General features: G+C 41.6%; 1 long non-coding RNA gene across 1 annotated transcript in view; it reads left to right on the top strand.

Moving 5' to 3' along the window:
• The window catches only part of LOC141956277 (uncharacterized), an 89,860-nt gene extending 79,166 nt beyond the window's left edge, over positions 1 to 10,694 (top strand). Inside the window, exon 4 of the long non-coding RNA XR_012632868.1 lies at positions 10,591 to 10,694. This is a non-coding gene — a long non-coding RNA (uncharacterized LOC141956277). The remainder of the gene's footprint in view (positions 1 to 10,590) is intronic.
• Positions 10,695 to 27,325: the final 16,631 nt, after the last annotated feature.

Raw genomic sequence — 27,325 nt, 5'->3', positions numbered from 1 at the left:
AAAACTTTAATACCCTATGGGACATTTCTATATGTATGTTTTATAACATGATTTCCATATACATCAGCCCATAAAACTAACTCCATAAAAGCATACTTTGAAGGAGAACTGTATTCTTAGACACTTAAATCAGGTGAGCACAATTTTATACAGTGTGCAAAGTAGATCTCCTTGTCAGAAAAGGTCTTGAACTACTTAGCTTAGATCCAGGTTAGAACTCAAACAGTCCAAAGTTCAGCTTGGCACTTGGTTTTGTTCCAAGACCAAATCCCTCCAAAATTCCCAGAAGCTTGACTCACTTCCCCCTTTGCCTTGGTGTGGGTGATTCAGACTCCCATGGACTGACCCCCTCCTTGGAGCATTTAGCTCAGTCTTGTGCTTCATGCGTGTGTTCACAAACAACTGAGCGGTATTTCTCACTCTATCTGAAATTCGCAAGTAGTGTGTGCTTTTTTCACCATGGTCTTTACAGGTGCTCTTCAGCCCTGACAGACAGATTGCCCACAATAATTTTTCCCATCACAGCTCATTGCAGTGAAGTCTCATTATCATCTGCAGACTGGCTGCAGGGGGAGTCTGGGTCAGGCTACTATTGAAAACAGAGGAATTTCTTCTTTCGTCCAACTCATGGAGACCAATGGGTCTTGGGAACTAAAGGGTTCAAATCCCAGCTACTGTAACTGTATAATTTAACTGATCATCACACTTTCCACTACAGGAACTTCTGTTATTCTCACCACTGCCCGGAGTGTTCATATTTCAGTTACTTGGCATGGTAACAAAATCAGGTAGTATTAGCTAAATAAAATTATGCCAATTCATGGCTGAGCAGCAGGGAAAGAAAAGCTGCCTTCTGATTCTCTGAGTGATTGACAAGATGGGGTAAAAAACTCTTTTTAGCTCATGTGTTACTCTGTAGAGGCTTCACTACCCTGCAAATCCCTGATGGCTGACTTTCAGAGAGCAGACTGAGTTGTCTTGATGAAGGAAGAAGGTACCACGTTCTTATTAACAGCCTTAGAAATGCCCTACCTAATTCATAGTTTTGTCATGCACCTTCACCAACTTATGCTTGGCAGCCACTGTAGGTGACCATCCCATTCTGCCTGCAAGGGTAAACCTGGCAAAATAGGAATTGCCATAATTCTAGTGCAACATGGTGAAGATGGTGTTACAGCTGAGCCCCACAGTAGTGCATGTGCATCTGAAGAGTGCTTCCCTGCATAGCAATGATTTCCTTCCTCCCCTTTCACCCACGCTCTTAAATATCCTGATTAACTCCTGGCATTATCTCTACCATTCATTTGATGAAGAATCCCACCCCCACCCCCCCTCCCCTATGCACTTAGAAGTCTCTCCTGCATATTTCCCCAATCATTTGCCAGCAATCTTCATTCAGTAAGACTTTTAAAGAGGTGGGAACCAGACTTTTCCCTCTGGCATCAACAAGGGCAGAGTCTAGCAAGAAGCCACTCCTGCTCCATCAGCAGGTTTCACAGTATCAGCAATGCAATTAACCTAATGCCAGAAATTATAATGTGCCCAGCCCTTGCCTGTTCCACCCATATTTTGTTCCCAATGAAGAGCCATAGCACTCATTGCTAGGTACTTCACTGAACCTTCGTTTAGTCCCTATCCCTAGCTGAGGCTTCACCATATGCAGTTTTCTTTCTGTCATCTTCCTGGATCTACAGAAGTTAATTGTATGAACAAGCACCAGTGACTGAGATAAGTGGCATAATACAGTTGACATGTAGGTTTTCCTGATATGAAGCCTCTATTGCCACCTCGTCATGACTGGGGCTTCCCTTTTAGTGGTCCATCAGCTAGGTCTCCTTTCCCAGTGCCCTTCAGAGAGCTTTTCTTATGGGGCTCGCTCTTCCTATGCAAACACCTCCAAAGAGGGAAACCAAGAAGAGCCACAGTCCAGGTGTAGCTGTTGCACCCTGAGAGGAAGGCAATCCATGGCAGTGGTAGGGACTGTTTGGCAGCAGGGTGTCTTTGACCCTGTTCAAGGAGCTCAATTTTCCTCATGCTCACTCTTTCCCTCCCTCCGTCCCTCCCTCCGTCCCTCCCTCCCTCCCTCCCATCCCTCTCCCCCAAGAGCATCTCCAAGTGTTCTTAGTGCTTTGCAAGAATCACTAGCTTGGGGAATGCAAGGTGATGTGCACACAGTAAATGAGCGCTGCTTCTTCCCCTGAGGCATGGCATCAGCACCTTTTTTTAGAGGGGAAAAAAAAAAATAGGAAGAATATTTTAGATTCTGTAACCTCTGGAAAACCCAAGAGGACCTATGTTGGAGTCCATCCAAATGCATGGAAGTGCTTCAACCTCAAGTGCTTCATACAAGTCTGAGACTAGCTAAAAGAAATATGTGGAGACATCATTTAAAAGAATAGTGAAGTGAACATTTAAAAAGTGCTCCACAAATTTATTTTTCAGCAATAACTGTGAGATTCTGAAGTGACAGTTCAGGAGGGAATGAGCATCTACAGAGCCTAGATGGAAAACTCATCATCCCTGTCTTTCACAAGCAAAAGTTCAGACACATGGTTTCTATTTGGCAGCAATGAGATGAGATCACTGAGTAGACAAAAATAATTATCAAGCCACTAGAGAAGCTGCAAATTAAATTGTGAATAAATGCACCCACAACACTGATATGGGAAATCCATACTTAATTTCTGTAGACAGTGGCCTTGTACCGAACGTAACTAGCAAGTTCCATCATTCCCCCAGTGCTCGTAACCACAGAATCATAGAATCATACAATATGAGGTTGGAGGGGACTTCAAGGATCTGGTCTAACCTTTTGTGGAAAAAGCACAGTCTAGACAAGATGGCTCAGCACTCTGTCCAGCTGAATCTTGAAAGTGTCCAGTGTTGGGGAATCCACCACTTCCTTGGGGAGATTACTCCAGTGGCTGATTGTTCTCATTGTGAAAAATTTTCCTTTTGTGTCCAGCCGGAATCTCCCAAGCAGTAACTTGTGCCCATTATCCCTTGTCTTTTCCATGTGTCTTCTTGTAAAAAAGGAGTCTCCGTCTTCTTTGGAGTCACATTTTAAATACTGGAGCATGGTGATAAGGTCTCCCCTGAGCCTTATTTTCTCAAGGCTGAACAAATCCAATTCTCTCAGCCTTTCCTCATATAGCAGGCTTCCTAGTCCTTTGATCACCTTTGTGACCCTTTTCTGCACCCTCCCCAGCCTGTTCACATCTTTAACATTCATTCTCACCACTGGAAGTGTTTTTCCTGTGCCTAAACAAACGACTTTTTCACTGATGTAAGTAGAGCTCTGTGGAAAAGTGGAAGGATCCTGAGCATACAGCCCCTACAGGGAAGAAAACATTTGCATTTCATCATTTCAAACAGAGCTATGAATAGTTTTTTCAGACAACTGTTGACAAAAAACCTAAGTAATTCATTTTACCTCTTTGAGAAATTAAGATTAGGTACACTTCAGAACAAAGCACCATTTCAAAATGGAAAGTAGAAGCATTTTGACAACAGGCAAAATAAGTATTTAGACTTAATTTTAAAACTTTCTCTCTTCCCACACTCCCCCTAAAATGATCATCGTCATTTAACATGTTTTAATATCTAGTTTTGGTCACACTGCATCTGGCCGTTTTTCTGTCCAAGAAATTAAATTTCTTTTTCTGGTTCTTGCTTTGCATTTGTAGATTTTTTTGACTACGTTCATTTTCAAAAACTTTATAAAATATTTGATGCCTCCAATCCCATCTGAGAGTACAGATATTTTTATCCTTGGTTTCAGAGTAAGAAAGAAAAGGAGACCACAAAGCCAAGGTTTAAAGCCAGCATTCTCTTTCTTTGTTCATTCCTTTAAGTAATATTTTCCTATTTCTAGCATGTGGCTCTCCCCTCTTAACAACATATTATGCTTAATAAGTTCAGCAGGAAGAAAAGTGATTTTTCTGCTGTATATCTGGAGTCTAAAAATGACCAGAGCAGCTACCTGAAGCCTCTACACCCTAAAACTTCCTCATAGTTCAGCCTTGCTATGGACTGAACAGACAGCCTCTCAAACAGACATAGTTTCCAACTGCATCTGTTTGCCTAGAAGAAAAAAAAATATGAATTATTCTGTGTAATCATACTCCTGTATTACGGCTCCTGTCAGCTTATATTATATGCAAATAACAAACCAATCTCAGTCCCACAAATTTTAAAGGAGAAAAAAATCCTGTGAAGTCTATATCACGTTAGCTGAATGGAACCAAAATAACAATCCATCTAGGAAGGAGAAAACCACACTTGTTCTAGAGAAAAGGACCATATTCTGCTTGATCTGGAGGGTAAAAGTATATCATTTATAATATGAAATAACAAGACTATCCCCAGTGCGGAGAGGAAAAACACAGCTTTTAGAGTAAATCTCAAAGGATCAAGGAGTTACTCAAAAAATCACGTCCATATGAGTCCTTGATAAAATTTTTCCACCTGTCACTCTACTATTTTTCACATTTTTTAAAGTTTCTTTGGCTGCATTTTATACTGTATACTATATATCAGGGCTCCTTAAACCATCCTATGTTTAATTTTGGCTCAAGATCATGGCACAAAAGACTGAGACAATGCCACCACCAGCTGTCTGCCCACCACCTGTTGCATGTACCACCCCAGCAGCAGACGCATCCTCACCACCAGGTTTCCCTGCCTTGCTGGGTGTGTGGTGTAAAATCATTTACGTGCACAATGATGAGTGATCTAAACTGCCACAAGCCAGCTCAGCCACTGAGAGATCGGGAAACGGATCCAGCTGTAAACTTTACTCCCCAGGATAGTCTTTAGGTGGATTTGCTCTCCAGGTGGCCATGCAAAGAGTTGTACTGCACATTCACATGTAATGGATGTGCAGAATGGAGCAGACAAGCTCTACAAGACAGGAAACCCAATTTTAATTATCTCTTCAAAGCCCACATATTAAGTGGAAACACATAACACACAGACTTCGCAAAGGTCTCTAACACAAATTCACCGAATTTTAGGTGACACTGGATACTGCAGTAAACAAGGTTCAGACCAGAACAATAATGAAATCTCGTGCTGTCTCCTGCTCTAGTCTCATCACTCTGAGTCTTTAAACGTAGGTCAGATCTTTATGAAAGCCCATTCTGTTCCCTTCCCTACTGCATGTGGTTTCTCCTCTTCTTCTACCCTCTTCTATATTTACCCTTAGTCATCTATCTTTTCCTTTGCTTTATCAAAAAATGGCTAGAGAGAAGTGTTTTCTTTTATTGTCTCCCTTCGATGCCTCCACAAGCCTCAACAGGCATCTCTGGTGATGCTGATGTCAATTCAGAAACAAAAATGCTGTAAGTATACTGTGAAAATAGACCAAAATATCCCCAAAATGACAACCCACATTTTATTCTAGTCAAAAGTATTTTCCATTCTATTTATCTGCGCAACCACTGAACCAATCTCTTCTTTAGCTTTGGCCATTCCCTCCCACCGACTGCTCACCCTCTCCAGTGGTATCACACTTGGTCTTCATTCTACAGTTTCTAGCCCGCCTCAGGTACCAGGACTCATTTAGCATCACCAGACAAGAGCTGTGGAGTTATTAGCTACGGTATTAAACAGACATACCTTGTCTTGATCAGTAATGCAGTGTTGTGTACATATAATGAGTGTTGTGTATGCACAGCTTCTCTCAGCAAGGTGGAGCAGGCCATCTGCAGGAATTTGTGATTTTGTCTCTACTGATGGCTGTTCAAGAAAGAAAGAAAGATCAGCCCCACTAACAGACATCCTCTTCCCTAGCCTAAAGTGCAGGCAGGACAGACATCCTCTTTCAGGAGTCACAGGCATACCTTTTAACTTGTGGTTGCATCTTTAACTGCAGTGTGCAAACTGGCCCATGTTACTGTTACCTATACAAGGACTCACTCACAAAACACATCTCCGATTCAATCTAGAGAGAAGAAAGTGTCAACATCTAAGTGAAAGTCGTAAGAAGTTGTTGTATGCCTTCCTGTATTGAAAAAGGAACAAAAATTCTTTTGAAAATTTTATCCAGAGGGATTTTCTAGGTTTGTCTTACATGCGGTTTTACATACACACACACACACACACACACACACACACATTTTTTTTTTCTTCCCTCACGTATTTCCACCTTACTGGAGTAAATACAGTTTGTGTATGGAGAAATGTAGGTTTGCGAGCTTTCCAAGGGAACAGCATTGTCTTGATATTAGACCATATTTCCTTGCTTTCTGCCACTGCCATTTCAAGAGTTTATCATTCAAATAAAGCTCTTAAAAAACAGCCAAGAGGATGCTTTTTTCTCCATAAGCACTATTGTTTTCAAAGGAAGGAACAAGCTGAAAGTTTAATGACTTATATACAACTCCCTGAATAAGATCCAAGTAGAACAAAAATAAATGTATTAAAAAACAGACCACCATCATCTCTAGACTCCTTTACCTGAAACAAAACATAGTTTTACAAATAATTAAACAGTGCTGAGCCTTCTTGAAGGTCCAAGGTAGAAAAGGTCATTCTTCTGTGAAGCTCAAGATCTTGCAACATTACATCTAGCTAGTAAAAAAGGACAAGTGATCCAAAACCATGACCATTCTTGGCAATCAACACTCCATGAAAGTGCCGAAAACCTGAAATCCAACATCTCATGGAAAGAACTTTTGCTTCCTCTCCTGTTTTGTCATTTCTTCACCCACCAGGCTTTCATCCCTTCAGCTTGAAGGCACCACATGTGTCAGTAGTATTTTCAATGGCCATGTGGAACAGTGGTTCAGTACAGGAGGAGGAGGTGTCAGCAAGTTAGAAGTCTAGCTGAAGCACACGCAAGACTTTGTTCTGTAATTTATCCACAGTTTCCCACAACAACCTTCTAATCAGCCCTGAGCAAGATGTACTGAAGTTGTCTGACAAGGACACAGTCTTTTGTTTCTTGGAAAAGGAAAAAAAAAAGCCACAGTCAGGCCTTAGCTTTTTAACTGGAATTTCTCACTTCCCTGGTTCTTTTCCAGGCTTGCTTTTCTATTAAGCAATCAAGTCTCAGTGGACAACAGAAAGGTTTTTAGTTTTGCACTGAAATTAAGTCTTCTGTAAACTCCAAACAACTCAGCAAAAATCAAGGTTCTACAGGATTTTCCACCTTCAAAATGATGGTGGAGGCTTTCTTTCAAGCTTCAATGCTACCACTGCAGTAATTAAGCTGACTGAAGATGTGCATATGCTGTGCTATAAAGGGAGAGCTGGCACCCACATTCTGTTTATGTTAAATTGATATTTGATTTACTATTAATAGTCCTTTAAAAAGAAATGAAATGACAAATCTTGTATATTGGTCTCAGAGTTGCACGTTTCTCATACAATGTGCTGCAATATTTGTACAGCACACAGAAAAGACAGACACCAGTCTGTATCTATATCCCATCGCCTGCTCCAACCAGCACAGTATGAGAGTTCATTAACTTGATCAAAAGCTGAAGTGCCTTTTCTCCCCAACCAATTAAAGCGATACAGATTTGAACTGGCAGAGTCTACTCCGTACCTGCTCAAACAGCCCTCTAAATCACATCCTCATCAGTGGCTCTAAGCCATGGAGTTGGACTGTGGCTTCTATAAAATGTTTGTTTTCCAGAAGTTGCTAAATTCATCCTTCAGCCTCTTGGATGCCTTGCGACAGGAGGCACTCAGACAGCTTCTGATGCAATGCTATCCAGACATGCCTGCCAAGGGGTCTTGCCCTCCTCAATGGGCATGACTGGAGTGAACAGCTAAGCCTGCTGAAGCCTGACGTGAATTGTGCTTAATCAATCCCTTAGAAAATCCCCAAGCTCCTCCTTAGACCTTAGTAGGCAGTTTCTATAAAACATGAAAAAAGTAATTTGAACTGAGGCAATGGTCAGGTTAGATAAACATAGCAAGAGAAAGTCCTCCACAGGCAGAGAGCTTGCTGCTTTTTGGCTTTCTGCACCCCACTTCACATTATATGGCATTCAAAGAGTTAGATGCTAAAACAGGCTAAAATGGTGTCTGGCTAAAATATATCCCAAGCTGTCTGCAGTTCTTCAGTATTTCAGGTGTCCTTTTCTGTGTCTGCCTGTCCAGCCCACCAGTCCGTGCTGGCACTGGCTAGTGGGGTGACCGAGCAGCACCCCACCCCTCTGCATGCTGCTGGCACACAGCACCCACCGCATGGCAGCTAGGGAAGCCTTGAAAGGGGGAAGATGCAACTGAAGCACCAGGGAGCTGCTGTGTCTCTCAAAAATTGCAAATGGGCTCTGTGAGGCAGAGGAGGAAAAGCAGGGACTGCCAGTTAATGTGCTGTGCAGAGAGGAGGGAACGGATGGTGCCTGTCCCTCTGCAGGGACAGGGAACCAGTTGGCAAAGGCAAAAGAGGAGATGGCTCTATTTTTCCATGGCTAGCCAAGGGAATATAACTTACCTGTGGGGTCTTTTATTTATCACGGGCCCACCACAAAAAGATGCTGCATTTTGCAAATCTTTACGTGCGCACAGCAGAACACGAGCCAACTCTCTAGAAAATCACTGCAGGACATAAACAGCGATATACGTCACAGCGGCTACAACTGCGGCAGCAAACTGAAATGGTCCAGGGCATGGATCCAATCACTGGCACCTCAGTATCTGCTCTGTTTAACTGTTGGTGTGCTTATTGGCACCGCTTTGGCCTGGGCCAACTTTCCCAGGCAACGCCAGGGCAAGTTTTGGTGCTGGGGATTTTTCACAAGAGGCAGTACTGATGAGGTTACTTTGTTTTTGGAGGAAGACAGCTTACCTACATGGTTTCAAGCTGTGCCACTTGCTGTCAGGGCTGGAGAAGGAGCCCTGGTCTGGTTTATTTGCTGGTAGAGATACAGTCACTGAGGCCAGAACTGGCCTGCTTCTGTGCAAAACTTCGTAATTATTGTTATAATTATTTTTAATAATAAGCCATAGCTATGCTACTAAGACAAGCAAATATGCTAAAATGCATGTTTGGAAATTTATTAAAGTGGTGAAAGAATGTCAGATAAGTATATCCGTATTAGTTTTTATGCTAAAAAAACCTGCCAAATGCTAAATCGAGTAGTTTATAAAACCCATGCTTCTCAGACTTTACACATTTTATTTTCTTGTCAGGCTCTGTAAGGTTGGCTGCTCCCGATCTGGGACAAGCAACATAAAACATCACAGCAATCAGCAGTTCTCAAAGCTACTTCAGCTGAAAGTTCATTTTATGCCTGTGATACCAAGTATTATTTGCCACAGTGCACACCGGCTGTGTATGATCCTTTCCTCCAAAGGGATCAGTCCTCAGTGAGACACATAGCACTGAACAAGCTTACTGTGCTTGTTGTTTACAATATTGGCTCTGAGAAGTGGCTTTGCTGCATCAGAAATGCTGCCAGTGGTGAGAAAAGTTCCTTAAAGTGTCAAAGTTATCATTACTCTCACATCATCAAAGAACTTATTGAGACAAATCGCAGTGATGTTCCCCTCTTCCTGAGGATTCTGCTTGTCAGAAGGCTCAATTCCTCCATCTCCCAAACCACAGGCCCTTTTCCCATGGCAGCTTCACATGACACATACATGAAGCACCTCCATTCTGCACACCACAGGGATGCACTGGGAGAAAGCAGATACCCTGAGATACATTTCTCTTTCAGATTGCTGCCAGTGAGGAGTTCCCTATGAGTGTCTACAGAGTTTTAATCCCTCTTTAAAACCCCATCTTGCTGTGATGCTTACAAAACCCAACCTGCAACACAATGTGAAAGTTCAGACAGGTGCTCATCAATCTGCTGTGACTCCACCAGACACACTGTTCTTCCAGCAGACTCCCTCAAGACATGCTCCTCAGTGCCTGAAATTAGGTTTTCAGAGGAGTTCTTCAGAAGAAAGGCCCCCTTCTCTCCATCAGCAGAGAGAGAGTCTAGCAAGATGGGTCATCCTGGGTTAGGGTCACTCTTCTTTCCCCTCCCTCGACCCCATTTCCACACTGTTTAAGTTCCTCAGCAGCCTTTCAATAGAAATCAACAGGAAGGGCAGGCAAGGACGATCAACATTGCACACATCAGGAGGTGCTAGTGCAGTCATCAAGAATTAGCACATGGGTTTCTGCCCCATGACAGAAAGACATCAAGGGCGTTACACCACACATGAAAATTTCAACTCAGCATGGGTGAAAAGACTCCAAGAAGCAAGGCTCTGTTACAGGGTAGCATGATGCTGCTGCCTTCAAATCAACCACTCCAGATTTACACCTATGCTGCCCTTTGTATCCCTTCTTCCAAAGGAAGCATTGAAGCCTTGGATTAACAATTCCCATTAAAAGAAAAAGAAAGTGATATTAACAGATCACAATCACCTGCAAATTATTTGGAAAAGAAGAGCTCCTTATCAATTTATGTAAAATCATGCAATAAATTCAGTATGTTATTTATTCTCTGTGATGATAAGCAACTTGTGTATTGGTTTGGGATATTCTGTGATAATGGAAGATAATTTTCTCATTTTAACTGACAACATTATAACCCGGGGAGCTTTTTCATTGACTAGTTCATTTTCATTTATCCCAAACAGCCAAATGACAATTGAAAACAATGCAGCACAGCAGTGACACAACGGAATAATTCTGATGGCAGATTTTACAGAAATAAACACCAATAAATGATGTTGGTTTGTTTTTCTGTTTTTTTTTTTTTTTTCTTTTTTTTCTAAACAGTGTACAAACTTGTCTCCATGAGCCATTTCAAAAGACAAGTTCTTGGGTTTGTGGTGGATGTCATAACTGTAAGTTTATCAAACATGTGCATGGAAATCTGATGGGTTATTTATAAAGGTCTCCCATGTAAATATTGATGAGCCAACTGTTCAGCTAAGTTACTCAACATACATATACTATAATGTGAACCAGAAACCTAAAAAGCTTAGCCAGCAAGGAAACTCTCTGGATAAGAAAAGACACTCTTTGCAGCCTGCAGGCCTGTAGTCATAGTTTCCCAACAGGAACAGTATCAAAATATCAAGACAGCTAATCTTAATGTTCAGTTCTTTGTTTCCTACAAGTATTTCCTGAAAGCCACCTGTCCTAGGTTCTTATCCTACATCTAACTACAAGTGGACCACAGTCCACACGTTTGTACCTTTGTATCCCATTCACAGAAATCATATAGAAGCAGGTCAGAGCCAGGTAATATATGTGGTGCAAAGGCCTGTGTCTTATATCACTGGCATATGAAGGAATAGAGCAAGAACAAAAAAGGGAGTTTGTGGCCTAAGGAGGAAGGTGAAGGACTAAAACTTTCTTCCCACAATGGATAAATGCAACAGGACCTTAAGAAAACTGTTTCAAAACCTACAAGTGTTACATCTGCTCCACATGTATCTGAGAGATTATTATGATTTGCCATTGTATCTCAGAGACAAAGAAAACTAAAGTACTAAGAAGTTTTAACTCTGCATCAGGTCACTGGTGATTTTCTTTGTCCATATATATGAAGTCCGAAAGGACTGGAAAGTCTTTAACTTAAAGGCAGACTGGATCTGGAGATCCCAGTTCATGTTGACAGAAAAGGGAGGCTTTTTAGGCTGAGCTTCACCATGGCTGGTAGCATGATACTATTTGCAATTCTATCAATTTAGAGCAAAGATGATGGAGTTGTATTAGCAGTCTCAAGAAGGAAAGAGTTGAGATGTAGCACCAGATAATTCAGGGACAGATTTTGGTTTAAAACCTGACTACAACCAGGGGCATGGGAGATGGGGAAAACTGAGCTGTTAACATTTGCTGATTCTCTAAAACTATTATGTTCTACAGAGACAGGTAGATTTTGAACAAGTTTTGGCAAAATCCAACTATGGATCCAATGGAAATGTGCCTTCTGTTCAAGTTGTCTTACCTGGCTCGTAGCCAGACCACCTCTTCTACTGTCTTGAAGTTAGAGAGCCCAGAATCTGATGTAACCTCCAACCCACATTTCTTTCCTTTCTGAAGCAGAATCCTTCCTTTTCTCTGATTCCACCCCACCCCCACCGCACCCCCCCAGCAGAAATAGTACTCTAGGACTTATACCAGATAAGCGCCTAATAATATGTCTCCTGCCTTCTTTGCAGAAGCAAGACAATTCCTTGTCTTTCTGATAGTGCCACTAACTTTACACAGTTTTCTCACCAGTGCGTTGCAGCAAGGGGAAGTGTTTGGTGAAGAAATGGGCGTCTTGCCCTTGTTTCATAATGGCTTGGCATTAGGACCTAACAAGGACTACCTGAATGCCTCAAACACTTTTCCTTTCTCTTTCCTCTCTTTCTTCCCTCACCAGATAGCCTACACTTTGTGCTCACAGTAGTAATGTTGTTATACATCTCTTACACTCCTTCTTCTACCCCATTCCTTCCACCCAAGAGGGCTTTTCTGCAAGTTACAATGTTTTATGATTTTAATCTCATTTCATAAACCATATATCAAAGCTAATATTAACTGTACACACACCTTATTGTGCTTGTACCTGGTGCATTGTTGTTCGCTACTCAGTGACCCTTTTTATAACACCATACATGGCAGACCTGGCATTTACTTTGCTTTTTTTTCTGAACTGTCTTTGTCCTTCCTCCCAACTGTTTTGGGGGATTCAGCTGTCACACGCCAGCTTATTCTCTTTCTTTTTCTCATAAGAACATTTTTTTCCTTCTCTATAGCCCTAGGTGCTCAGACCATTGGTCTCCCTACACACCTGCAGTGCTATTGCATTCTCCCTAGGAGGCAGCTGCTACCTATTAGCTTCACTTGAGGTATTGAAGACCTGCTCAACAGACTGGCTATTTAGTAGCATGCAGAGAACTTTTACCCTCTAGCTGTGCAGCAGTACACCGGAAAATTCTCCATCACATTATTTCAATAAGCCTCTTTAACAAAACTGCACTAAAGCTATTGTGGTAACTTTTGTCCAGAGATTCAGGAAATGCATTTCCTTTCCATCAGTGGAGACTTTGGCTTATCACAATAAAGTCAAATCCTTCTGGTTTTCATTGCATTAGTCCTGCTAGTGAGAGCTGAGCATTAAAACCCCAAACAAATAACAGTTTACTACACTACACAACAGGCAAGCGGGAGTTGCCAAGATCTAAGAGGCAGAATGTTTGCAACTTTATTATTAAGCAAGAATTTCTTTCTTTTCTTTACAATTGAATTCTGAAGATAAAGAGATCAGTCAGACCAAAGGGTATCTTTTCTCTGTAACAGAAGATGAAATGTAAATGCTGAATGGCAGATCCTTAAAACGTGGAGTTGAGATTGTCAAAAGACTTAGTAGCTGTTCTATTCTTATTTGTTCCAGGCTTAAAAGGAAGAAAGTCACTTACCAGGTAAATTAATACAAAATTTCTTACCATATGTTTAAAATCATCTTGGTCTCACTAATTTTAATAGTTCAACTCCCTTGTTATGATTGAAAAGTCACTTCCCTGCTTGTTCTCATTTGCCAGCATTTTCTGCTGAGAAGTGTAATATACCTTGGTATATTATACACAGGAAGGGGAACACATACCCAAATGAACAGAGATGTTACGGGCTCAGAAAATTGGGACTTAGGGCACAGATAAAATTCACTACACCGCAGCCAAAAGAATAAATCTATTGGCTGTCGGTAATTAGTATATTTGTAGTATATTCTTGCATGGCTGAGGCAGTAAAAAACCCCAAGATTGTGTCTTCACTAGAAAAAACAGTAGTGTTAGCAGGAAATAATTAGCAAGCCATATCTACGTCACTTAAAATCCCTATAGGGCCTAGGTACCTGTACATTTTGTTGTTAGGTAGGTAAATAAAGTAAGTACCGTGTCCCAAATTAATGGGACATACCTGACACCTAACTGACCTTCTGAAACTAAATTGAGCTAATCTACACTAAAATTAACAATTTCCTGGCAGTGAAAACAAAACCTAAGTAGGATACAATAGAAATAGGATAACAAATTCTCAGCTTTGCCTGGGGAGCCCCTCTGAATTCACCTTGGTAGACACAAGCTGATTTAAATAGATGGTAAACAAAGATTTTTTTCCTTTCTCCCTTGAGCTGTTCTGGAGCTGGACTCCCTTCTTGATGTGGTCCCTTGCAAGAGTCTGGCTCTTGGACGGTTCCCTGCACCTCAGAGGAGGAGAATTCTCACATTCCTCATCCACAGGCAGAAGACTGTGCTAGAGGAACAGCTTCTTCATAGCACATAAAGGTCAAATCAAACCCAAAGTTTTATTTTCTAAAAAATAGTGGATAATGTCTCGGAAAAGGTGGTAAACGATATAGATTTAATTCCTATCATGGCAAATGGTTTCAATTTAGATATGTAAATAACTGTCTTTGATCTGGAGAAATTAAGCATGGGTGCTGGTTCGGTAGATGCGATGGTGTCATGCTTCAGATTACGGCCTCATTTCCTCTCGGTGCTTTCCATACCAGGCATACACTGAGCCTGTCTATTGTTAAACTACCTGTGGCGTGCTGGAGAGCAAGCCAGCCAGAGACCAGGAGAAATTTCTATTTTTGTTTTGTCTTCTTAAATTCAGACTGCCACGCTGACATAAATAAGCACAAGTATTTCCAGAAGGCTGCATTTTCATGGGTTTTTTTTCTCCTAATAGAAAGAGCAGCAAGTTATTATTCTGTCAATGAACAAACAAGAACACCCACAACCACTTGGTCAAAGCAGCTTCTTGCCACTACCACGCAGCACACGCTCAAAATGCCGGCCAAGTTTGGGGACATACACACATACCCCAAAACACTAGCTCATGCTTTCAGGTGGCTCTGTTAGCCCAGCCGCTGCCCCGATGGGACAGCACAGCCATGACCCCCAGCCGCTCCCTTTCCTCATCCCCTCCTTATTCCTCCTCCTTCCCATGTCTGCACGCATGCGGCGTGCAGCTGATTCAGGAAACAATTCATTTGCCTAGAGCCGCAGAACCAGGATTATCTAAAGCATGCTCGCGTTTGAAACGGTCAGGGAGCACAAAGCAGAGCTGTGTGGGTCTCAGCAGAAAGAACTCAGACCTGGAGATGAAAATCATCTTGTCTTTAAACCCACAGCAGAGAGATAAAGCAAATAAAAATTAGAAAAAAGACAGGTCAGCTTGCAACCTCCCCTCCTAAAGATAAGTCAGAGGGACAGTGTGTCTCTCCCTCCTGATGCTTTGTTAATTTGAGCAGTTTTGTTAGCTGGAGGATTTAGAAGAAGGGAGGGTTAGCAAATTTTTCTGCATCTTCACTGTGCCAGAAATTTCCCTAGAAGCAGAAGACTTCGTATCACATCCTCAGCTTTATACCAGATTAAAAAAAAATACTATGTGACAAGCACAATCAAATCCATGCACAATGAAAGTAGATGTAGAGAAACTATTTTATAAATGCAAATTAACATGTGTTCGTCAGTATGCTGCAGTGCTGAAAAGCTTAAAGTTGTGTGAGAAGGGAGGAAAATCAACTCCAGAAAAGCAAAACTGTTATAGGTTATGATCAGCCAGTGCCATTCCAGTTTGTCCTGATGCAACTTTCCTTCCTCACAAGAGGACAGGGTCACAGAAAATTCGTATCTGGAAAATAAAGAGGGGAGAGAGCAACTGGCTCACGCCTGACAGGAATTTCTCCAGCAGCACAGAGAAACTCATTAGAATTTTTCCCATGACACACCACAAAAGATGGCTGGAGAAAACAAAGTGAGATGCTGGAGCTCAGTATATTTCTTTGTCCTTGAGAAGCCTGGCCTTGCTGAATCTCACGGGCTAATGCATGCATAATTTGGGGCAGCTGATTAAGTTTATTGTGTTCCCAACTAAATCGAGAGGAGTGAGGGAGGGAAGGAGAAAAGAAACAAAGTTGGCTTTAATTAAAGCTCTGCAATTGTCTTTAATATTTACATAATGTGCTATCATAATTGCCCCTGATTGGAGACTCAAGATGCACAGAAGAAAATGACACGCTGGAAGTCCCCAGCTGAGGAAACAAAAAGCAAGACAGCCCCTTTTCCTCCCCCTTCCCCCCCATCGCTCCAAGCCAAATCAAAAGCCACTGAAGAGGAATTGCGCCAGGGTGCTTTATAAAGCCAAGAGTTCTACCATGGGCTCAGACCAGCACACCCCTTTCTGCACACTGGTAGGCTGTTAGTAGATGGCTGCGCTGGCAGAGACGGTAGCATCTACCGGCTTCCCACACCTGGTCTGATGTGCGCCGTTCCTCTGGCATGGGGCTGGACACACAGCAGAGTCTGGGGAGAGCTGCTAAACCCACTGAGGGTGTCTGAGGGTACCAATTCTCAGATTTAACTGAGAAGTTCCCAGTGGGGAGGAGAACAGCAGTTCCCCAGGAGAAAGAAGCAATGCCGTCTCAGAGGAGGCTCATTGTTCCTTAAGATCCATTCCACTGATGTCAGCCATAAAGAGTTTTTTAGATAGGAGGTGAACATGTAATTCTATTGAAAATTAATAGAACTGTCAGTGTTTCTTATGTTTAAAAAGAGTGAGAAGTCTAGATCTGAATCAAAGACGGGGACTGCCTGCAGCCTGGGGCTGATCTCCAGTCTGGGTCCAAGTGCTATGGATCAGAGCCACCTCTACAGTGTTCTGGGCTGCAGTCACACATCTGACATTGGAACGCAGATGTTCTTAACCACTTGCGCATGCAGCATAGGTAGCTCCCAAAGAGATGTTTTATGCATCTGTGTTACGTCCCCTTTGATTTGGGATTGCAGACATTTTGTTGGTAATTACATGCAAAGTCAGGCACAATTCTGCTTTCAGTGTTGCTGCAACCACTTGGGAGGAGAAATATACATTGCAGTCTCTCCCATGGAAAACTCTCTTCTGTTTTCTCATTGATTTTCTTCATAGAAAAAAAAAAAAAAAAAAAGGTACAATTTTTGGGTTTTTTTTGTGAGAAGAAGTATATCAAGGTTGCTGGTGATAAAGAGGATTTCATCAACAGGGAGCAATAATAAAGTTTCCATGACATTCATGTCCCTTCACTTTGTAACGGACCACAGTGTCATCCAGAAATAAGGTTTTGTTTCTGCATGTTTTTCTCACACATTTAAGATCTGTATCTAAAAGAGAGTCACAACTGGTTCAATGTGTCCTCTGTAGTTTGTGCAGGTCCAAGCTGTATCCACAAGAGCTTCAACAGATTCACCTAATGAGAAAAATTATGATATGTTTCCATTATTTAGTCTTAAATGTCATCATCGAACATTTTGCTACTGATTTTTTCCTAACAGCCATGGAAAACCACCATTTCATAGGGACACAAAGTGCCACAATTAATGTTTAATGGTTTAAGGGTGGAAAACAGTGTTTGCAAAGAGGTATTAGTGAGCAAAGCTCACAAATACTCCTTCCCAGTGACTGAGTGAGGGAGAAGTGGCAGACAATGTAGTGGACCATATATTTCCAGCTTGTACACTGCCTTCCTTACAAGCAGCTGCTCTCCATGTCTGCTGCAGCAAGAGACTGAGGGAGAGCAGAGTATTTTCAGTTTAGTCCGCAAGGCAGAATGCCAGTTACAGCATCCTACATCTAACTGCACCTTTTGCACTAACGTTCCTGCTGAGAGATGTTTGCTGTATTGCAGAGAGTCTATGCAATGCCTTTTGGCTGGACTGCTGTTTATAGTGATTTTTTTCTATAAACAGTATGATCTCACTAAACAGTAGCAATGAAGCAGCTGGGACATGGGAAATACACCTGCTTGTTATCAGCCACTCTTGGACTAGCAGCTCTTTTGGAGCACAGGGATTAAACTACAGTAATCTAACTTACTTTTCAGCACTAGGTTACTTTTTCATATGGGCATCAGCATATCAGTTTACTAGACTTTGACTCTATATTTTTGATTGTTTTGCTTTAACTTTCCAGGCACTGCAGTGGAAATGGACAGATAAAACCGAAAATGAGTTTCTGTCCCTCCCTTCAGAGCATAGTTATGACTCATGGAGTTTATGCATTCACTTGGAAATATAGTGCTGCATCATTCTCACTATATAACAGCAATAACATACAGGAACTGCACTGATGCTTCAGGCATTAAATAACCTATTTACTGGCAGGGAGGGCCTATACGTACACTGATGTTTTCACTAGCTCCTGACTCAGAATACAGCAGAGAGCACTAGCAGACTTGGGAACTACATAAAGTTTTAGTACCCTGATCCAATCCATCCATTATTTATACTCTTTTATCGTCAATATAAAAATTACAATGCTAGAAGTGCATTACCATCATTAGATATGCAAGACACTACAAAATGCCTGGGAAACCATTTGCAACATCTCTCTAGGATCCTGTATTGTAGATATCATGACAGTATCCAAAGTACTGGTACCATCAAGAACTTTCTGCCAGTAATCATAAATCTTGCAGAACTAGATACTGGTAGAAAAAGATGAGTTTTCCTAGAGGTTAATATCACTGAAATTCAAGAACTAAATATTGCTTTTGTCCTTCAGATTATTACACTTCAAAGAGTCAGGTTTAGGCTTTTCTGCATGAGGTCACCTTCTTGTCTATGATATTATCTGAGCATAAAGCTAACTCACAAGGAACATGAGCAAGTTTTCAGGAGAAATGCTAAGTGGGACATGAAGAACAGTGTGGAAAGAATATTTCTATCCTAACCTACACTACTGATTCTGGAAAAGAAAGCTGTCAAAGTTTGAGGTTCGACATGAGCTGGTGCTTTATTCTGGGCCTAGGCATCCACTCAATTCTACAAAGGAAAAAGCATAAAACAGGCTAGAAAGTGCACTGTAGGTAGGAGCCAAATTGTCAGTGGAAAGGGATATTTTCTCCTCCTTTTGGTGGCAAGCAGTCTGTTTTATCCTAGCAGTTTGTATTTGGACTACATTTCCAGACACATAAAAGTTAAGTGGGAATAAGGCAGCTGAACAGGTGGTCCTTTTTAAAACTCTTTTCTACTTAGGTGGTATTTCAAAGCGAAGATGAACATGGAGCACTGGTTGAGGTAGAAACTCTTTCTGTAGCTCACCATCTGCCTTTGCGCAGTGCATTACAACATTTATTGGCTTTACTTAACTGTTAATGAAAACCTACCATCAACAGCTGCCATCACTCCCACTACAGATTGTAATAAATAATAGTCTGTTTGGCTCATAGCCCTCATTCTCCTGTCCTAGAGAAATAAGAGCTAGGGAGTCCACAAAGAATCAGTAAAATTGGGGTACAAGAAAAGATGGCTAGAACTCTGTGGTTGATTTGACTTTTATTGGAACTGTGTTTTGCCCAGCCTTAAAAAACATCTAAAAATGAAAAAAAACCTCCACCATGTAAAAAATGGATATTTAAAGAGATTCCAGTCCTGCTTTTCCCTGGAGTCTTTTGCGTTGACTGCAGTGGGAGCAGGATGGTCCACCGGCCTATTGTAAAAATCCACTGGCCTGTTATAAATGTAAAAAATTATAATGTTGTATGCACTCAACTTCAAACTCTAGAATTTTGCCTTGTTCTGATGTTTTTTCATAAATCAGCTTTGATTTACCCCACTTTTAATTAAGTTATGAAATCCTCTGCTTCATTGGCTCTGGGGTTTATTGACTAGATATTCAGAAGAGCTCTGCTTCTCTTTAAGTTCCTTAAATAACCTCAAAGAAGTTGACAGAGTCTCAAGGGTTCTTCAAAATTTCTACTGGAATTCTGTCTGATCAGTATCAGTTTGGCCAGTTTTCAGACTGAAGAAATACAACTTTTTGAAAATATGTCTTCAAACATCTGCTTGAAGTGTTGTTTCTAATTCTAAACTGGAGCTCTTTGTTATTCACACTTAGAAGAGTAATATAGGTGGACCACTGTCAGTGTGATAAAATGCTATCGTTTAGTTTTATGCAAAGTTGTTGCAAAATTACCCACACAGACATATTCATGGCTCAACATCTCCTCCAAGTGAAAAGAAAGGCTCCACCCATGTTCTTCACAGATCAGTGAGAAAATGAAAGATAGGATAACTGAAGCAACCAGCAGCTGTGCACATGAATATAAATCCTGACAGAGATGCAGACACAGAAAGCACAGAGCTGCAACAGGGGCAGACTGTGTTTTTTCCAAATTTCACATAGACCTCCTTAAGTGAGATAATGTCAAGAAAAGTACAGCAAGAGTTCATCCAGTAAATGACTAGCCTAAGAGTAAGTTTAGAGATATGGGAAATGAGCTAGTCTTGGATTTATTCTAGAATGGTTGGCTATTTTCAGGCTCTTGTCCTGTTTCCTTTACCTATCATCTAGTATATTTTCATTTCCTACTTTGAGAAATCCACACTGTGTAATTCCAAATAATTAGCTGTATTTGGAACTAAAAAAGGATTTTATACTTGCATTTCCATGGTTCTTGACCTTGTACAAGAAGAGAGGAGTATGTGAACAGATGAGGAGTGAGCAGAATGATTTTATCAGAGTATGTAAGACTGGTGAGACCAATGCTGGAATACTGTAGACAAATCTGTTATCTCCGTTTTAAAAAAGATACTTGAAAATTCAAAGAGAGTCAGAAAGGAGCCAGAAAACTTCAATACACCAGAAAAAATGTGGGAGAATGAAGAAGCTCAGCTTGCTTAGAACAAGGAAGTCAATATAAAGGACAAATATCAAGAAATGACTTGACAAAGTATATAGAAATTATTTCCCTGGGATAAACAAGCAGCTAGCAAGCCTCTGGAGTAAATGGCCAAACATTTAAGTTATGTAGTTAGGTCAAAATCTTATTTTCAGTCTTTCCTCTTACCAGGCCCATCCCTAGCCCCTCTGTTACAAAACACAAACTCATGGAATAAACTACCAGAGGAAATGCTGACTCCTGCATCTTCGACATCCTCAGATCAGGATCAAACTTGCATTAGCCAAGCATAAGTTACTGAAATCAGTATGCAAGTAACCAGATGAAGTTTAGTGGCCTTTTACATGGAGGAAGTCAAACCCACAATATTTCACGGTCCTTTTTGGTTTATAACATCTATAGTTCCCCACAGTCGTAATATCTGTATATACTTAAGTGCTTTATTGACAACCTGAAATGCTAAAAATAACTAAAATTCCAATGTAGTGAGCACTAAACTCTCTGATAATTCAGATGGCTCTAAGCAAGAATTATGTCTTTCTTCCGCTACAGAGATGTTTATGATCACTTCTCATCATGTGATGTGCTTTGTTGCCCTTTCCAAAGTTCCCTCCTTGGGCACAGAACAGACCTCCAACACTTAGCAAGGGAGAAAGTTGAGAGCCCACAATTACCTGCTCTTCTGAGCCTGGAACACTCCTGGACACAGAGAACATTGGGACTCTATTCCCACCTCTTTCATCACTCTCTTCAGCTACCTGCAGCACCTTTGTCCTGCCTCTATACCCCTTACATTTGTGAAAACAGGGGAAAGGAGCATTTTCTCACCTTTACAATATAGTTTGAGAAATTCAAGCAAAGGGTGATATCCAGTTGCCACACACCTCTGGTTTTTTTCAGTATCTGTCCATACCACAAGAAGAGAAGAAATCTGAGTGCTAAATATCTGAAATACACTAGGCTGGGACAGATTTAATGGGAAAATTATTCCTCCCTTCTCCCAGACCAGACCAGACCAGTTGTTTGAAAGCATGAACTACTTCACGTAACACAGTCCCAACTCCACAGCTGGGTCACATCTGCCCACAGCACTAAGGAAACTACTTATTTGGTAAAGTTGCTCTGAGCAAAGGCATCCCCACATTTACTTTCACAACACTAAGGCTGAGGGCTTTCTGTACCACTCTAGAAATGCAGCCACTGTCAGACCCACAATGCTCCCCAGAGCGTGGGTAAACTCAGAGTTTGGGTTTGTAAACATTTGGACCCCAAGCTAACACAAAACGGGCTTTTTCAAAGAATATATCTGGTGTGTCACTCATTGCTAGAAAGATTATTGACACCTGGCTTTCCTTGGTATTTCAGTCACAGATTTGGCATCAGAACTGTCAGAACATGTTGCAATCACTCATATGACTAATATATTAAGGTATTTTTCTGTCAGAGGGCTGGAATACTTCCCACATTTTCTCTTTTGTCTTTTCAATAGAGATGTACTATCCCTTTCTTTCTCATTCTCTGTTCAATCTCTAAAACGTATATGAACACAATGTCCAAGGATGTTAAGAGCTATACATCATATATGGTCCTCCCTAAACTAGACACTCTGTATAATCTGCTCTTCTGGGAGCTCATTGTCTGAGGATGAACCAGGAATCGGCTTACAGGAACAAGGTTCTGTATGTTTGTTGTCCCAAGACCAGCACTGCTTGAGTTCTCCAGCTGCAAAATGGGAAGCCGAGGCCAGAAATGTCTCAAAATTCAGAGGCTGATGTCATCCAGGATCCTGGTGGTTGCCCAGGGGCCCTTCAGGCTTGCCATGACCTGAACAGGCAGCTTCTGAGATTCTCCGACACCAAGACAAATCCCCATTTCATCTCAGGAGGGATCAAGTACAGCTCCATAAAAACAAAATCCATCCCTAGAGGACATTAAAAAGGTTTATTTTTTTTCCCACATGAGAGCCAAGTTTTATAGATATGTCTAAAAAACTGAAATTCGAAGTTCAACTTATGTCTTTACATTTCTGAATAGGCAAAATACTCTCTTATCTCTTCTCCCCCAATTCAGTATTGACCTCTGAAGACAGGGCATGCATAAATTGCCTCTTAACAGGAAAGTCATCTCTATTTAAAAGATTGCACAGCCCTTCATTTGGTATTAGCTGTACATGAAGCACAGAAGCCAATGACCATTTCTATTGTCTGAGGACTTCATCTGCGAGGTAGGTCAGCTCTTATCCCTCCTCTCAAGACTGACAGCTTGCACTGACCTACTAGCAGGTACCCTCCCTGCCAAGCGAACAGCTGCCCCCCTTGTTATGGAGATGGGACACAGGCATTGCAGGCTGCACAGCAAGGGTTGTGGTTTATAGGGCTTACAGTTGAACCAGTTGGCATAAACCTTAGTCTTGGTCTTGCTTTTGGGATCCAGAAGGATTTGGGTTCAAAAGGATTGTGTCTTGATGAACTGAATGCGGATTCTTGCCCGGTCTTCTGTGGTTTTGCTTTGCTGCTTCTCCAACAGCTTTCTCTGAAATACCTCACAAGAGTCATTGCCTTCCTCTCCTCAGCTTTTGGCTGGGCATGGGCAAAGACAACCTTCATTTTATGGAGGTGCGTAAGGCCACACTAATCCCTGTGTTTCCTGTGTTACTTAATGAAATCTCTGATAGCTGAAAAGACTTTGGCGTGTGCTACACAATTTCTGTTTCCTTTCCAAGGATCTGGTACTCTGTGAGGACTTCATTGTTTGTGGCAAGAGTACAATTTTTCATTCCCTTGCTCCTGCACACTGAGACTTGGATTCGACAAAAGCTTCTGCACTGACTCAAGGGAGTCATCCTATAGACTTCTGCTGCAAGTAAAGACAGCCATAAGAACAAGCATGCCAAGGCTTTACACTCCTCTTGACATATTTTAAGCACAACGCTGATCTTCTAGAGTAAATCAGTTTAATAGATTTTTCCTTCTGTGCAAAGACAATGGAAATACTAAGCAGAATAATAAATAGCAAAATATTAATTAATGCTTTGTAGCTAAAAAAATCTTACTTTGTAACACAGTGTTTGATGTTTTTATTAGTAACTTCAAGTACAAATATTCCCCCTTTACAGTGATCAGCAGCATCAGGGCCTTTTGATTATTATTATTATTTTGTATCCTCTCTGTTTTAATTATAATGTGTTTAGCACTTCTCTAGCAGTTTTCATCTGAAATCTTAAATTACTTTGCAAGCATGAATTCATTAAACCTCACAACGTCCCTCTGAGGAAGCTGTTTAATTAATACACCCAAGTTATGGATGGGCAAATTCAGGCACACAGATATTAAGTAATTTTCCCAAAGTCAGAGAGTAAATCATCAAAAAGAACAGGAAGAGAACTTAAGGGTCACATGCTGCCAGGTCACATGGATATGGATGTGGAGAAAAATCTGTGAAGATAAGACAGAGCTTGCAGGTTCCCACCAACCTGAAACCAGCTCAGGGTGCTCCCTCCCCTCCTGCATGCCAAACCATGGACCTTCCTTTCAGATTTAATTATTTCAACCAAACTGGACTCAAAGGCATGCTGAGACAATTATAGTGTGGCATCAGTAATAGCATCACTACCACCACATAGCGGTTTAGATCAAAGGAAAACAGTGCTTTGGGTTCTGCCTGTGTAGGAGCTTTAGTTTTTCCTCTGCTGAAGCTCACCCCTGTACCCAGGGTACAGGGGCAGGGGACACTCGGCAGCCACAGCAGCACAGCAGCTGGACTCTCTTTCCCTACCTTGACCAGCCCCTGTAATGGACTACTTTATTAAACCCCAGAACTGAGAGGCCTTATCTCCTCTTAATGTCTGGAAGGCTATTGCCATCTCTCCTAACAGCCTTCATGTGGGAAGGAGCCCAGGATGTACAGGACTTTGGCAGCCACAGAAAAATTTTCACTGCCAACGCTTCTGTCTCTCCGATGGAAACACTGTTAGTCCATGATCATCTGATATGGTGACAGGTTTTACTGGTCTTCTCTTTTGCTCAGAACTCTTTTCCTTGCAAGAATTGAAATCCACAAGCCAGGCAGCAATGCAGTGGGAGAGCAGCCCCCATGCAGCATCCCAAGTGCTGCACATGCAGGGCCATGATTTTGCATACAGCTGAGACAGTTTGCACTAACAGTGCTCATTGAAATCAGTGGGTCCTAAAGGTCCTGATTATCTTCAGACTGTATCTGCACTGTCAACTAACTGCTTCAGGAATAATTGCGTCCATGTTAACAAGGCTCCAAGCACTTTCAGAGCTTCACTCATTCTCTTTCTTTGAATACAATTCTGAATTAAAATCTTATATTTACCCCAGCTCAACACATCTTCCCTCCCTTTTTTTTTTTTTTTTTTTCCCCTCCTTATTTTCCTCTTAAATGCTAGAGAAATTGCTTTCCTGGGACATGAAAACTAATGTATGCAAATTGTTACACGGCATTACCACTGCCATGGTGCCACTATGTTGCTGAGATAGTTAATTACCAGGATAATGCAGTTTGTCTGCTCTCTATCCCCTTGTGCTGCTCCTAAAAGGAAACAAAGGGAACGACATGAGAGAGACAAAGAGAGAGAGAATTCAGTCCCCTATTAATAACCACCATAAAGGAAATAAAGGATTAAAGGCCACTTGCAGCACACATGGCATACAGCTTTGTATAGCACAGATGCTGAAGAGAGTCTTGGAACTGGGTCTGCACCTGGCCACATTATTCATCAAGAGATAAACCTTGAGATGCTGCTTAATTTACATTGAATCGCTTTTATGACAAAAAGAATTTCACAGAAGTGAGATATAAGTGAAAACCAAGGCCAGTGGCAAGAGCATTTCTTGTATTCACATAATGCCTCTAGTTTCAATTCTGCCACTTTCGTGCAGCTATCACATTAGCAGGTGACTTTGCTGTTGCTCTCCTTGTCTGTAAAAGAAGAGGTAAATTTCTCCCCCAGAACGCGTCTGGGCATTTACCTTAGAGCTGAAATCCTAATTTCCTGGTGTCTCCTGATAGGGCAACATGTCCTCAATGACTGAGAAGCCAGGTCCTCACAAGAGGTAAGTAATGTCATCACCAGAGTTTTCATGATCACTGCAATCAATGACAACTTTTCTGAAAGCCAATGACAGAGGGTGGCTCTGAATAAAAATGACATGATTCAGCTTTAGGAAGCATACAGAGACAATTAAAAAAAAATAAAAATCAAGAAGCCCTATGGATTCTAACGACTACATAATTTTTAGAGCTGTGATTTAACAGCAATTTTAAAAGCATGGTTAAAACTGCCATATTGAATACACAACTGTTCATTGCATTTAAAGAGTTACTTATTTATTTTAAAATTGACTCTGTTGATCTCATTCAATCCCTTTATGATCATCTTTGTGCTGCTCCTCCCAGGTTCTCTAAGACATTTCCACAAAAGTGGGCTGTGCCTGTAGGTGACATCCATTAAAAGGGTCAGTTGTTTTGAAAGAAAAAGAGATAATGAGAAAATCCACCGCTCACCGAGTGGGTAGGCACCAACACCCCACCTCCAGTTATCTCCAGCCAATAACACTACATGGTGATGAGGTAATGCTTGCATTTGATACTCTACACCAGCACTTCAGTGGTTTGTAATTCTTCTTAAATGAGACAAAACCGGGAGGCTTCTCTCTCCCTGTTGTGCTGGTGCAAACAAGCATCTGAATTCAGATCTTCACAGTTACAGGGAAAGGGGGGCGGTGGGAAAGCGTGCCAGCGCTCAAGCTTTTCTTCCCTTCCCTCTTTTGTAACACATAAGCCGGTTTGAAGTGTTTTACTCACACAAGTTAAAGGAAATCCAAGCAGGTGGTTTGGTTCCTGCTGCAGACAAATCTCAGGATGGACTGGTTCTGAAGGCTTCTGAGTAAATTTAGAAAACTGCCATTTTTGTATCCCTCACAAACCAGCCTGCTCTCCTTTCATCATCCTAGTGCACCAAGGGGGAAAAAAAAAAAAGGATTTTTTTGACTCAGTATTTAAAACACATCAGTGGGGGTAAAGACAACAGAAATGGCTTTGTTTTCCTCAGCTGGTGTATTCTGCGTGGATTTCAGTCACGCCTGTATATTTTCTTTGACATGAAGAACAGCTTCTCCTGTTGTGGCCAGTGAGACCATGGTAGGCAGGCAGTATATGGAGCGGGCTCCCGAAACAACAGAGCATTGTCAGCTAAACCTTGGAAGCAGATTGTGTATTACACAGGCAACACTTTGGGAGGGAGAGACTAATTCCCCTCTTCATGCTTAGGCTCCAGGCTGCCTCCCCAGCTTTATAAAGAGGAAGGAAACACCTTGTTACCGACTGAATACACACGGCAAGGAAAAGAGGCGTTGCACCCAACAAGCCTGGTCTCAGCCACCAAAGTCCCCCTGACTGCACACAGAGCAAGAGCCAGCCTGGTGGCATTTTCCAGTCACTCTCCTGACTGCAGGAGTGATTTAAAATGGATTAGCTTCCCTCTATACTTGCGCATCACCAGCCAGATAATTGTCCTCGGCTGGCCAAACATTTTTAAGTGCTCATTTTTCTGCTAGAAAAAGTATTTCTCCCTTCAATCAAGAGCAATTACCCCAACCATCTCTTTTAATTGTTGTCTTTCCAGAAGATATATTCCCTATGGGCTTTCTTGCCAGTACCAGTGGATGTTTTATTAGGGGATTATA

Source organism: Athene noctua, chromosome 1 (assembly GCF_965140245.1).
Source record: "Athene noctua chromosome 1, bAthNoc1.hap1.1, whole genome shotgun sequence".
In the NCBI taxonomy this organism is placed as follows: domain Eukaryota; kingdom Metazoa; phylum Chordata; class Aves; order Strigiformes; family Strigidae; genus Athene; species Athene noctua.
Note: the sequence above shows the minus strand (reverse complement) of the source record. Positions and strands in the feature narration are given on the sequence as shown.